Raw genomic sequence first — 14,938 nt, forward strand, 5'->3', positions numbered from 1 at the left:
TCACAGACTTTCTGTTTAATGATCTGCTCCAGAATCTTTCCTGGTATAGATGTCAGACTAACTGGACAATAATTGTTGGTATCCTCTTTTTTCCCCCTTTTTGAAGATGGGGACAACGTTTGCCCTCCTCCAGTCTGCTGGCACTTCTCCTGTTCTCCAGTTCTCAAAGATTATTACCAATGGCTCCGATATTACATTTGCCAGTTCTTTTAATACCCTTGGATATAGTTCATCTGGTCCTGGAGACTTAAATTCATTTAGATTAACAAGGTATTCCTCTACTATCTCTTTACTTATTCTGTGCTGAATTTTCCCTATTCTATCCTCTGCTCCATTATCCTCAGTTGAGCACCCTTTTTCTTTTCTGAGAACACTGAGTCAAAGAAGGTGTTGAGTAATTCTGCATTTTCTCTGTCCTCTGTTAGCATTTTGCCGTCTTCTCCATGCAATGGTCCTACCATTTCCGACTTCTTCCTTTTGCTGCAGACACACACACACACACACACACCTTTTTATTGTTCCTAACCTCTCTAGCAAGCTTGAGTTCATTCTGTGCTTTAGCTTTTCTGACTTTACCCCTACATGTGCTTGCTATTTCTTTGAATTCCTCTTTGGTGATTTCCCCCTTTTTCCATTTCTTATACATGTTCCGTTTAAAATTTAGCTCAGTTGAAAGTTTGTTAGTCATCTATCCTGGTTTCTTGAGACACCTCCCATTTTTCTTCCTCATTGGAACTGTTTGAAACTGTGCCTTCAGAATCTCCCTTTTGAGAGACTCCCATCCATCTTGAACTCCCTTCTCTTTTAGTATTCCTGACCATGGGATCACCCTCAGTATTTCTCTAAGTTAACTAAAATCCGCTCTCCTAACATATAGAATGTGTGTCTGACTATGCCTGGCTTTTCCTTTCCATTGTATAACAAACTCCAGGAGAACATGGTCACTTCCACCTAAGGATCCCACCCCTTGCACCCAATTAACTAGGTCATCCCTGTTGGTTAGGATCAGATCCAAAATAGCTGATCCCCTTGTTGCTTCTTCCATCTTTTGGACAATGAAACTGTCTCCAAGGCAAGTGAGGAATTTGCTAGACCTTGAGGATTTGGCTGAGTTTGAATTCCAGTAGAGGACAGGGGGGTCTTGGAGATCTCATTCACAGGGTTATCATAAGTCAAGGTTGACCCAAGAGCAGTTAACAACAACAATATCCATAAAATAGATATTAGGAATGGGAATACATGAAATTCTCTTGCAGAATACTTCAAACATCTCTTACCTTAGGACAGTGTTTCTTGGGAAGATTAGAAAGAGAAACAGCTGAATTGGAATAAACTCTTGTCAACAGTGTGTTGAACAGAGACAATAGCTTCCTGGCACACTACACATACTAATAATAATAATAATAATTTGTTTTATTTATATACCGCTATTCCAAAGATCATAGCGGTGAACAGCAAGTAAGCTAATTAGCAAGTAAGCTAATTTGCCCCCAACAGTCTGGGTACTCATTTTAGCGACCTCGGAAGGATGCAAGCCTGAGTCGAGCTTGGGCCCTTTTGCTGGTCTTGAACTCGCAACCTTGTGGTTTTGAGTGAATGGCTGCAGTACAGGCATTTAACCACTGCACCACCAGGGCTCCTACTATAACACTAGTTAACACCCCAGCCTCATGAGGCCACTCTTGGTTAGTTTATACCATCTCCTTTCTGGTTCAGAACCTGCATACACCACATTCCAAAACTCTCTCCACCATTCATATGGTCGTCCATCTATCCTGGCCATAGGCTGTATCTTTTTGCCCTTAAATGACCATAGTTAAAATTGAACTTGTCACTTCATCACTATACCCACAAGTTTTGCATTTCTATGGGTATTAAAGGTCCTTCTTGGGCATCTGAGGAAGTAGACCAGGGGGTAAAACAGACCGCCCCAAATGAGTGGCTTCTGGCCACCCCTTTGCTTGCCAGGTTGGGGCCGTGGCAACCGCACCCCACACACAGAAAGCTGCTCTTCTTTGTGCTGGGGAAAGAGCACCTTTGCTGTGGTGGTGGCTTTTTTCAGCATTTCTTCAGTCCAGTGTGTGTAAAGGCTGCGCCGCTGAAACACTGTGGATCCACCACATATGTAGTTGGCCGTGCACCTTCCTGGCAGACTGGGGCCTGCTGCTGTCTGAATACCAGGCCCCCAGTCTGCAGGGAAGCCAGCTCTTTTTGACCGTCTTTTTCACCCCCAGTCTTCAAAACCTCCACTCAGTCTCAAATCTGCTACAAGTCCTCTTTACATATTTAACTAACTGCTTTATCACACTAGGGGACAAACAGGATTTAAGTGAGAGTTAAATGAGAGTTAAACAGGAACTGTGTGATAAACAGCAGGCATTTCCTGTTTAACTCTCGTTTAACTTTTGTTTAAATCCTGTTTGCCCCCTAGTGTGATAAAGCAGTATGTTAATTCAAAGACATAGCTATGTTAATCTGGAAACTCTAGCAGAGCTCAGTCTTTGGCAAGGTGTATAGAGGAAGAAGCGCTCCTTCAGGTGGCACACTTTGTAGTACAACCCCAAGAACCAAGTTCCCACTAAACTTGGGAAATGCAATTTTCTAAAGGACTACTGTGGTTCCTGTGTGTCACAAAGACCTGCATCTTCCTAGTGTCAGAGTTATGGGAACAACAGCTTCTCCTTTTCATGTCTGCTTGCCATTCCTTCCATGCATTACCAGCACTCCCTTCCCAAGCATACAAGACTGCCTCTTTAGGTAGAAATTTAAAGACAACTGTCTAGTACTGAAATGAAAGTAAAACCTATTTTCAAGGCATGGTTCATGTTCTGACTTTGTTCAAATGAATGTTCACTACTGTTGAATTTGATAGGAATGATTATAACCACCCAATAACACATATCTTGTGAAATGTGGCAGCACTGCTCAGATCGTCTGCTGGATTATTTTTCAAAACATACTCCTAAGACTCCCCAGTGGATACCTGTAAATACTTCAAATAAAGTTGTTAGTAAAAATTTGAAGTTGTACCTTTGAACAAATGTTGCAATTGTCAAAAATGGATTCTCTCCCTCCACCCTTATTTCTGATGGAGATTTACTTGAAGGTTAGCTGTCAAATATCTTGACTGTAAGCCAAGAACTTCAAGAGATGCTATTACTTTAGATTACATTCTAAAAGGGAAAAGTGCTGTAATTAGAATTTAGCTGCAATAAGTACAGTGCAAGAAACAAAAGGTCATATCCAAGGTGTTCTCTTACTGAAGGAACCCTTGAGATTAACAATAAAGTGAATCATTGGCAATGAGACTGCCAGCCTTCTAGTGATAAAAGACATATTAGAGTCAGTCAAAGACCAATTGGCTCACTTCAAAGATATGTATAGTCAAATTTTCCCCTATAAGGCATTTCTTCTGTAGTCCTCATTCTTCAGTTTTCCTCTGCACAGAATAAACAGGAGAGGAGAGATCTTTTTTTTTTTTCATGGTTTGAGGTCAAGCTGAGGCAGAAGCTATGTGAAAAACCAGACTAAGAACTTTGGTCTTATTTCAGGTGTGAGAATCAATCACACAAGTGCAATGTATCAAATCCACCTGCACATACTTACCCATACCAGGTCCTTGGGTTGACAATATGATCCTGATTTTGCTGAATCAGTGTGTCTTTGGACTTTATCATATGTGACCCTATGTGCTTCCATCCTGAAAATGGTTAAAGTGGGGCATCCTGGAAAAGCAAGCCCATTTGCTAATGCTTATGCTTATAACACAGAGAGCAAAACAGAGCAAAACAAGGGGTCAAAGGCACATTACTTAGGGTTGATTGCAAAGTTGGCTATCAAAAAGGGGAGAACAATTCCCTATTGCTAGCATAAAATACCTTTTCTGCGCATGCTTCAAGCAGCCTTGTCAGCTGCTCGCCCACTCCCACCGGCTTCTGATCTAATGGCAGCGCGGATTGCACGCCAGGGATTGTTGCTTGTCCCTGTGCTTCCCAGTAGTGTGCCTGGACTGCATGCCCCTGAGAGGGGCCCTTGTTGGGGAGCACCGGGGGTGGGTCTGGCCATTGGGTTCTCCTGGGGGGAAGGAGAGCCCCGAGGGCCAAGGGAGGCAGTCTGTCTAGAGGGTCTCTGGGACCCCGTCTTCCATGGGGAGAAAGCAGACCAAGGGGGTGCCCAGCCCCAGCAAGGAGAGCCCTGGACTGAGGACTTGGAAGCTATGGAAGGAGGCAGGTGGCAGTCCAGTAGGTGAAGCTCCAGCTGGAGAGGAGAGGGACCACAGATGGAGCTTCTGTCCTTGGTGCCGGGAGAGTGTCACTGAGAGCCCTGGGAAGGAGAGACCCAGGACCCATGGATGGGGTGACCCACAGAGGGATGGAGGGATGGGAGGGAGGGCAGGCAGAGGCCCCAGGGGAGAAGGATAGGGAAAGGCCTGGCTCCTCCCTGCCTCTTTCCTTTTTTATTTTTTTATTTTAATAAATTTTATTTCTTAAAATCCAACAATACATTATATAAACATAACATCGTATTTGTACAGTTACAACCTAATACCACAGTACATAAAAACAATACAGTACATACATTTAACATCACCCCTTCCCAATATCATCCCCTCCCCCATTACATAGTAGAAACAAAAAGACAAATTGTCACATACATCAAAACAAACTCATCAGTCATTGACAAACACAAATAAAATTTCCTTCCTGGATTCTACTACGTGCTACCTTGAGCTATGATTTCTTTTTCTTTCTGCTAATTCCAAATATCATTTTAAGTTCCAGTTACATAACTTTGCTGACACCTTATTTATACCTCAAAATATCTATCAATATTATTCTTAGGACCATCTGCTACTTACAGGATCTTGCGAGTTATCGAAAATAAGAAGATCATTACATCATGTAAAATTTCTAAAACTTTTCTCTGTTTTTCTTGGTATCCTTCAGACAATAAAATAAGAAAACAAGGAAGTATTACCATTTGAAAAACAAAAATTTGTATTTCTGATATATATAACAGTATCTATGTCTCAAAAATATCAATCAACAATGTATTTAATTTGCTTTTCTTTATCTAAAAAGCTACTAACTGGTTTCCAAATTTCTTTCTTTCCAAAGAAGAAGGGAAAGCAAAGGGGAGGAAAAGAGTGGAGGAAGAAAGCAAGGAAGGGCAAGGCAGGGGATCTGTTTGTAAGAGGGGCTGGAAGCATGGGAGAACCAGAGGGAAGAGATACCATGTGTGTATGTAATGAAGGGAATCTATGGCCAATTGAGAGAAGGATATCACACCAGCCAGCTGCGAACTGACTCCACATTTGCAGCGCAAAACAAATTACAACTTTGATAGTTTTCCAAATTTAGCTAACCCTGGGTTGACTGAATTGTGTTCACAATGACTTTCCATTGCCTTTGATTGCATGTGATAATCTCTCGCCAAAAAAGTGAACCCCCAGGATGCCTTTGGATTACACTTCCAAATTTCGTTGTGTGATAAAGTCCATAGCAGAACTGCATTTGTGTCTTTTGGTAGGAAAATATTGTGTGTATATAAAGTAGAGTGCAACATGCCTCAGTGCAGCATGAGCTTCTAGCTTAAAACAGGATAGAAATATGCAGGATACTTTGGTAGGGTTTAAAAAACAAAACTTAAATTATTGTTGCAAAAGATCCATCCAAAGTAGGAAAGCAATCAAAAGAGAGTTACCATTACAGTAGGATAGTCCCTAATGCTAACTCCTATGCATGCATGTATAAGCTGATGATGCTGAGAAGGAAGGAAGCATCAAAAATGACAAAGAGTTGTAAAACACTAATTTTTGGAGAGAAAGGGGAGGGATGAAGTGTCTTTTGTAGGAAGGAAGTAGAAAAGACTTGAATTAAATATATTCAGGAAGCATAGATATGAACAAGACATTCACCTCAAAGTTCCCTCTTTAAGGACCGAAACATGTGGCCCATTTGAGTCACCTTCTGGGTGGCTTGGGAGTGTGGTATCTACATGCTGCATGCTCCAAAGCTGCCTGAAAGCTGCCTGACCATTTACATGGGGGCAGTTTCATGTTGCTCTGGCAGCAAGGGATTTACATGCTGCCAGAGCATGATGAAGCCAGCTTTTGGTTGCAGCACAGCTGCAAAGCCAGGTTTTTGCCACATGAAAAAGGAGCGGCTCTTTGCTGCTCCTTTTTTGGGAGGCTTGAAGGCAACTTGTGACTGTGGCAATCTGCCTTCAGAAGGGGAGGCTTCAAGCTGTCCTTTGCTACCCAACACCAGAATAATGAGACCAGACACAAAGATGGGATAAAACAGGGTCATTTATTGACCTATTTATTAAATTATTAACAGAACTGCAACTAATTTGTAAAAACAATCAAGTGTGGGAGAAGCTGCATCGGGTGTCTTATCACAGACCACCTCTGCAGTTTATCAGGACAATAACACCTGACCCCACCAAACAACCCAAAAGCTGGGTTATTCACTGGTTGACCCACATCAAGATGTTTAACCTGAAAGCCGCCATCCTAATCCACAGAGATTAAAGATGGGGTATATCATTCAAGACAGACCTAAGGGCAATTTCTATTTACCACCCCTAAGGCTGCAAGGCCTAAAGAGGTGGTTCCAGAAATGTCCCTTCCACCCAAACAGTGTCCAAGGTGTTCACCAAAATATACTCCAAATATTTATGCCATAGTTAGGTAATATAATAATAATAATAAATATTTATTTATATCCTGCCTCTTCCGATTGAGGATCGAGGCGGGTAACAACAAAGAAAATACAATATACAACAATAAAAACAACACGCCCCACAAAACCCCGACCCAACCCTCCCTCCCAACTATAAAATTAAACAGTAAAAAAATGTTTTAAAAGTACATAACAATACATCAAAGTTAAAAACAAATCACAAATAATAAAAATAATAAAAAGGGGATTCAATTGGTTCTGGACATTATCAATCGGGGAAGGTAATTACACAAACCAGATTAGAATTCAAATTTTTAAGCCAAATTAGGTATTATCTAGACTCCACCCAAGCCAATTTCCGATATGCCACTGGATGAACTATGGGGTAGGCGAAAAATCTGTGGAAAAGCAGAAAAAATCCTACCTGGCCCCTAGATGACCAAAAAACAAAACAAAAGAAACAAGCAAACAAAAAAACTTCATACTAAACCGGGGGGGTGGGTGGGTGGGTCAAACTTTTATCAAGCAATGAGGCAGAGGGGGCATCTGGCAAATTTTGCCTCTTACCATGACACCAAAGCCTCACACCATGGCAACACTGCCATGGTGTGATTTAACTGTCTGGTTCTCCACCCAGGGAAGGGCAGCAAACAGCCCATCTCCATTCCTCCTCTGTCGTGGGGGGGGGGGGGGGTGGTCATTCTGGCCATCTATTCAATCCTAACTCTAACTACTTAGGTCCCTTTCTGGGAGAAAGGAGGCATACCAATGAAATGAATAATAAATGAATAATAATAAAGAATAAATGAATAATAAAGAATAAAGAAACAAGCGTTGATAGCTCTTGAGGAGGGAGCAAACTTGTTTTCTGCTGCTCCAGAGACTAGAACGCGGAACAATGGATGAAAACTACAGGAAAAGAGATTCCACCTCAACATTAGGAGGAACTTCCTGACAGTAAGGGCTGTTCGACAGTGGAACACACTCCCTCGGAGTGTAGTGGAGTCTCCTTCCTTAGAGGTCTTCAAACAGAGGCTGGGTGGCCATCTGTCGGGGATGCTTTGATTTCCTGCATGGCAGGGGGTTGGACTGGATAGCCCTTGCGGTCTCTTCCAACTCTATGATTCTATTGTTCTATGATTCATTTCAACACTTTAAGACAGTGATGCATGGTTCAAAAATGTTTTGTCACCCGTCATTTAGTTTACAGAAGACTTTTTAAAATGCCATTGCAAAAACATAAGGTATGGGCTACAATGTTGATATCATACCCCTTAGGCTGGCAGTTACACTTTCAAGGACACTGTGTGGATTATGGTTCTGCAAATAGGGTTCCAGTGACGTAAACACTGTGCAAGGATATCCACTTTTTAAAAAGTTATTGTAAAAGTGTGTCCCCTAGTTCATTTTCTGTGGTTGCTGACCAAAACACACATTGATATGATGAAATATCATCAGTTGTAAAGTCGAAGGCTTTCATGGCCAGCATCCATAGTTTTTTGTGGGTTTTTCGGGCTATGTGGCCATGTTCTAGCAGAGTTTCTAGTGAAACCTCAGGAAGAAACTCTGCTAGAACATGGCCACATAGCCCGAAAAACCCACAAAAAACTATCATCAGTTGGTTTCCAATGGTACAGTGTATCAAGCAGGCAGTGCAATGTGCCTTTGGCATAACTACACTGGTGTAAATTTATCGTAAGGAGCTGTGGCTGTTGGAACCTGGTCATACTGAATCTGAACTTTACTGAAAAAGTTACTGTTTAAACCTTAAAACATTCCTTTGTCAGGTATGAAAAGGCTAGTGTATGAAGTAGAAGCATGTGGCTGTGTTCTAGAAGAGTATGTTCCTGATGTTTTGCCAGTATCTGTGGCTGGCATCTTCAGAGAATGGTGGCATGGAAGTGAGTGGGGTATATATACTGTGTGACTGTTGGTTGAGAGGAAGTGATTTACATGTTAATCTCTGTGCTGGTCTGTTGTTGCTTAGCACGGCCGCAGAGTATCTATTTAATTAGTGATTGTCTGCTGTGAAAACCTCTGACCCTGGGTGGTTTTCATTTGCACTTGCTGGGTCTTGATTTTGGTGTTTTTCAGGACTGGTAACCAAAATTTGGCCTGATTCAGACTGGTGCTTTGCGCCGGCCTGGACATGTAGTAGTGTTGTCCAAGGGCGGAGTGACTGCACACGCATTGTGACCTGATAGTTGTTGGCATGGGCCAGAATTTCAGTGTTTTCAAACAGCATTTTATGCCCAGGGTGGTGTATAATGTGTTCTGCTATTGCTGATTTTCCTGGCTAACCCAGTCTGCGGTGTCTCTCATATTCCTTGATTCATGTCTGAATACTGCATTTGGTGGTCCCTATTACCTTGAAAATATTTGGGGGGGAAATGGATGAAAACTGTGTTTCTTGAATGTTGAGAAACCCTGATGAGGATACTCTTGTGACTTATTCTGCACAAAATTTACTTATGGTTTCCTCTTTTTTCCACAGAAAACATTGCTTTCGGTTGGCTGGCTTGGGGGCATGGTGTTTAGACACACCACGCCCCCAAGTGGGATCGAAACCAGACCGATGATTACACGCCAGTCTTCTATCCCACTTGGGGGTGTGGCATATAGATGCCACTTTCCCCAGAGCCAGCTTTTTCAAGGGGAAAAGCTGGCTCTATGGGGGAAGGGACGGCTTTTTTCAGCCCACAAAAAGAGCAAATTCTGGCTGGATTGGAGCCAGGCATGTGCTTGCCCTGGCCCCAATCCAGCCTAAAAAGGGGGGGGGGCCTCTAAGCTACCTGTTTTTGGCTGTCTGTATCCCCCATAAACACCAATTAGTTTTCAAAGACTTTCTTGTAGAAGGAAGAAAATGCTTAAAATTACTTGTTGCTTTTTTTGAAAATTAAATTAGTGAATAATTACATCCCTAACATTTATGATCACACAAACATTTTTTAAACTCTGCATGCTTAGGATTTTGAAGTATTAATTTATTCTTGAAAATGTTGAAGAAGGAGGAATTAACCTTTGTTTTATACTCTTCCTCCATTCCACCCACTGAAATATGACAGGACACTGCTACATTTGTCTTCTCTGAAAAGAAGCAGATCAGTTCTCTTTGGTTCATATGTCAAGTCAGCATGAGTTGTATAAAGGTATATTTGAAGAGGAGAGAAACTCATTTTAAGTTTATTTTCCTTGATGCATATTCTGTTTATCAGCCATGTAGCAATAGATTTTCAAGTGCATCACCTTAGCATGACCATCTCTCCTAAAGAGAGTCCAAAAATAGAGGAGTCTGTGTTGATATTTTTTAAAAAGAATAATTTTAAGCATTATCCATCTCCACCAGGAACATGTCTTTTATAAAGGCTGTGAGTTTTTCTCACTCAGAACAAAGCCACCTTATAATGTTTTGGATTTCAGCAGATAGTTCATATTTTTGCAAGAAACCTATTTCTGTTCAAAGTATTGTGGGGACTGTGACTAAACTGAGAGGGCACAGGTCATTCCAGGTGGCTGGCAGAAGAAGTCATTGCCCCCACTAATCAAAAATGTATGGGGCATCAACCCTGTGAGCCCTAGTTCTACTACATTAATGCATTATAGATACAAAAATGTTCAAATTTTCTCACTAATAGACCAAATTATCATTTTCTGTTTTATTGTTGTTGTTTTTATAAAGAAAACTAGAAACAGTTGCCTTGATAGCACAAATATAATTTTAATGTATGTATTTCAAAAGCTTTCATCTCATTATGAGCAGTCCATGAGCTGGTTCTAATGCCTAACCTAGACCTGAACAGTATTGTAAGCTTAACTGTAATTACAGTAAACTACAGTGGAATTGCTCTGCATTTCATTATTTATTCTATCCCCCAAACAGTTCTTAAAAACCCACACAAATGACTGGTTTATCTCAAGAGGCCTCTTGAAATCTGAAGAGTTACAAGAGCTTAGGTTTAGTGGCTTGAAAAAACAGCCTATTCCCAAAATGGAATTCATACAATAGTACAATCCAAAAATTTGGCAAGTATTACTTGGGAATATACCACATAGTTAAAGCAGGGGTGTATGTTATTAAAAAGAAGCATTTTTTCTCAAAAAATCCCCCTTATTTGGACTCAAATTCAGATATACAACTCATACAATCATACAATAATAGAGTTGGAAGCGACCAGAAGGGCCATCCAGTTCAAACCCCTGCCATGCCAGAATACACAATCAAAGCACTCCCGACAGAAGGCTATCCAGCATCTGCTTAAACCCAAAGAATAAGACTTCACCACACTCTGAGGCAGCATATCCCATTCTTGAACAGTTCATACTGTCATACCTACTGCCTATCAGTATATTATTTCTAGATTTCTAGATATTTATAGATATGATCTTGTTCCCTATCAGGTTGTGATGTATCTTGTTTTGCCCATGGGAAGAGCCAAGCAGAATCTTACCAAATGGATATCTGGTCTAGCATTCTGTTCATACAATGGCTATTCAGTTATCTGTATGAAGCCAGGAGAGCTTAAGTGCAGTAGCACTCCTATCTCATATACATAGGCATATTGCATATAAAACCAGAGGAGATATGTGGCCATCCTGACTGGCAGTTACTGATATTCCTATGTCCATGAATGTATCCAATCCCCTTGAAAGTCACCCAGATTTATTAAAAAGATGAGAGAGACTTTTGTTTCAGTGTGATTTTCGAATTCATGAATTTTCAAGATTTATAAATTTCTTCATAATTTGAATGGAAATAAGGAACCAAATGAAAAAATTAAATGTGGGAGAAACTAAAACAGACATATTCATCCATCCAGTCTCAGGGCTTGGGATGCTTAAAATATGGTTATGAATCTCTGAATAGTCAATGATGTTAGGACACAATAATGGTTGCCATCACTGTTTTTGAACATTTGCACAATGTATGGGAGGCAGGTGCAACATGGTTCTCTCCATGCTGGGAATAGCTGTGTCTGTAGAGGGTTTTTTATTTTATTTTATTTTTTGGCTACCAGGTGGGTGTATAATTACTTTAAATTCATTTTTGAAGAATCTACCAGCATTTGAAAATCACATATTCATGACAGAAGAAACTTGAGATTTAAAATATTCATATGGAGGTAAAAACAGAACTGACAGATTTTTTTATTCTGACTTGGCAACCTTTATATATTATGGCCGTGAATTCCACAGTTTCATTATGTGTCATGTGAAGAATCTTTTCTGCCTCTCTCAATTCAGTACTCTGAATTAATCCACTATATTGATCAATATAGTTGCTGGGTGACCAGTGGTGTTGCCAGTGAACACCACTGAACAATATAATGAATGTTATATTTCTGTCTCTTTCTTTTTTTATAAAGTCAACTGTATAGAAATATAAAAAAGATATATAAAAAAGCAAGCAAGCAAGCAAATAAACAAACATATTAAAGACAGACAACATAATAATTCACTTCTTCAATGTGGGGTAATAGATATCAGCTTAGATGGTTTAGAAGGATGATTAAGCAAGTTCAGGCTGCATAAGGCTCTTAGTTGTGATGTTAATATAAAATCTGCTATATTCAAAGCAATGTGCCTCAAAATACCTTCTGCTTGGAAATACAAGCAGAAGGGTGCTAGTGCACACATGCCCTGCTGTGAACACCCATGTGATGACTATGGAAACTCAATGCCACATTAGAAAGGCCTTTGGCTTGGTATTTCAGGATTCTTATGGTCTTAAGTATCCTTAAGTATGACCACCATAAGACCATGAACATAGCCAATTTTGTCATTTCTTGAAAGTTAAACATGGTTGAAACTGGTTAGTATGTGGATGGGAGGCCATCACAGAATACCAGAGATATCCAGGTAGGACTTGGAAAGGATCCAATCTGAATCTCTGGAGAGATTCAACTCTGCCAGTTAGAGCTGATAACAATGGGATAAATGAACCAATGGTTTGATTCAGTATAAGCCAACTTGTTATGGTCCTATGATATATCCTAGATTGGACACAGTATGTATAATCAAGACAAACAAAAGAGTAATAAAATATTAGGATTACTGCCAAAGCCTTTAATATTTATTTACTTTTAATTGGTTTGACAGAAAAGCCAACTTGTGATTGGCTGAAGAAGAGAGGATTGGTCAGGAATTAGAGGTAGAGGAGAACTTCAGAAAGGGAGTAGGATCTTGGGCTAGGACTGCATGGGACAGAATACTCTGGGACCATCCCATAATTTTCTGGCCCCAGAACTGCCCCAACATCTCCCCGTTATTTGAAGGGTTCTGTTGTAACACTGGGTCGCTGTTCACATGTGCATCGTACTGTACCATCTGATGCAGTCACCGCCACCATGCACTGCTCCCTCTGAGGCTGAAAACAAGGTGCCCAGCCTTGATCACAGGGCTGGGTAGCCCATTCTGACCTCAGAAAGAATGACACATAGTAGTGGCACAGAAGGATACACATACAAATAGTCACCCATCTTTTCACAGAGGGCTCAAGATGTTGCAGTAAAGTCTGAAGCAAAGGGTGAGTTATTTTAAAGTGTTTTAAGGGTATTATAGAGTCGGTTCAGTGTTGAATGAGCCAGATGTTACCAAGACTGTTCAATCAGAGCATGGGGATTGGGCCATGTGTCATCTGGACTCCTCATCAAGAGGATGGTAGGACTATGTTTTATTTGGTCCATGCAGACAGGGCCTAGGACTACTAGGTCAGAGAGTTGCACCTTTGAGATAGCTTTTTTAACACACTTTTTTTTTGGCCAAATTCAATGTCAGTTAACTTCTACAAATTCAGTTTTATTAGATGGACTAGAAAGATGAACGTCTGGGCAGCAGCTACTGAAGGTGCCTGGGGCAAGGTTAGTCTCCACTTCGCGGAGGACGTTTACCACAGCTGCCCCAGCCCTTTGGAACGCGCTGCCCTTAGAGCTCCGCTCGTCTACCACCCTGGCCCAATTTAGGAAGGACCTTAAAACCTTCCTATTCCAACAGGCATTCCCCGAATAGATATCCTGTGGGCCTCCCTCCTCTTTCGTGGCCAAGAGGTTGGGCTATGGGGCTTTTTATTGTTGGGTATATGTTTGTGTATTGTTTTTATTGAAATGTATTTAAATTGTATGTTTTATTGCTGTAAGCCGCCCTGATCGAAGGAAGGGCGGCCTATAAATAAAAATTTTATTATTTATTATTTATTATTATTGGCAAAACTCTTTGTGATATTATGTAAGGAGCATGACTTTATAGCTCTGAATATTTTATATCAAATGGCTTTTCAAAAATAACTGCTTATTACAATTATAAACATCATCAAGAATTCACATCTTCAGTTTTTTTAAAAAATAACTATAAGGTAAAAGATTATAATGAATACAGAGGGAATTTTGTTGAAAAATGAATGCAGTATTCATACTGAAGCTACTATTCTGATTTCTAAGATGTCTTCCAAACTTGCTTTCAGGAAACCTGCTTTGATCATAATAATGAGAGAGATCTAAGAGCACTGAACAAACAAATGTGACTTGCCTGCAACAAGAACAGAAGAGACATATGTGCATTATTTGGTTTTTTTTTTAAAGCATCCTTTTTACATCCCTTTTGTTGTCTGAATAAGACCAAAAGTGCTGACCATTTTGTATTATTTTGCATATAAAAGATGCACAAGCAGCATACATGATCTATTAGATGCAAAAATATTTGGAAACCATTCAGAATAGCACAGGGTAAACAATTCTGGCAGTAATTCAAAGCTCTGTGGAGGCTCTAATGCGCACATGGGAACATAGGCTGTTCCATATTTTATGTATCAAAAATGTGTCCATTATATGTGTGGAACATATGCTAACAACACTGAGTAAAAATGGAGCAACCATGCTTCTGGCTAAGTATGTTTGGGTGAAAGCATAGCCTCACTTATTAGAACTTAGGCACAGAAAGGCCTATGTGCAGGATTTGGACAGCATGGCCAGCAGCTTTTATAATCTTGCTGCTTTTAGTTTTAACAATGGTCTGGATAGAAAACATATATCTTTCATTCTCAGTGGTGCCTGCTTTAAGAGCATTACCCCCAGGATATCTAATAAACTCAAAGTATGCAGCATGAGCAGAAGAAATCCATGAAATAAAAGTGACAGTACATTCCTTTGGCAATTGCAACAGCAGGATTTTGTGTTATTTATCCTTTTGTGATTTTGTCAAGCTTATGATACAAGAAAATCAGACTCCTTGCTTGCTGAGGGTTTACTTCTCCAAGAAAG

Source organism: Sceloporus occidentalis, unplaced genomic scaffold (genome assembly GCF_023333645.1).
Source record: "Sceloporus occidentalis isolate IW3139 unplaced genomic scaffold, rSceOcc1.0.p SCAF_2, whole genome shotgun sequence".
In the NCBI taxonomy this organism is placed as follows: Eukaryota; Metazoa; Chordata; class Lepidosauria; order Squamata; family Phrynosomatidae; genus Sceloporus; species Sceloporus occidentalis.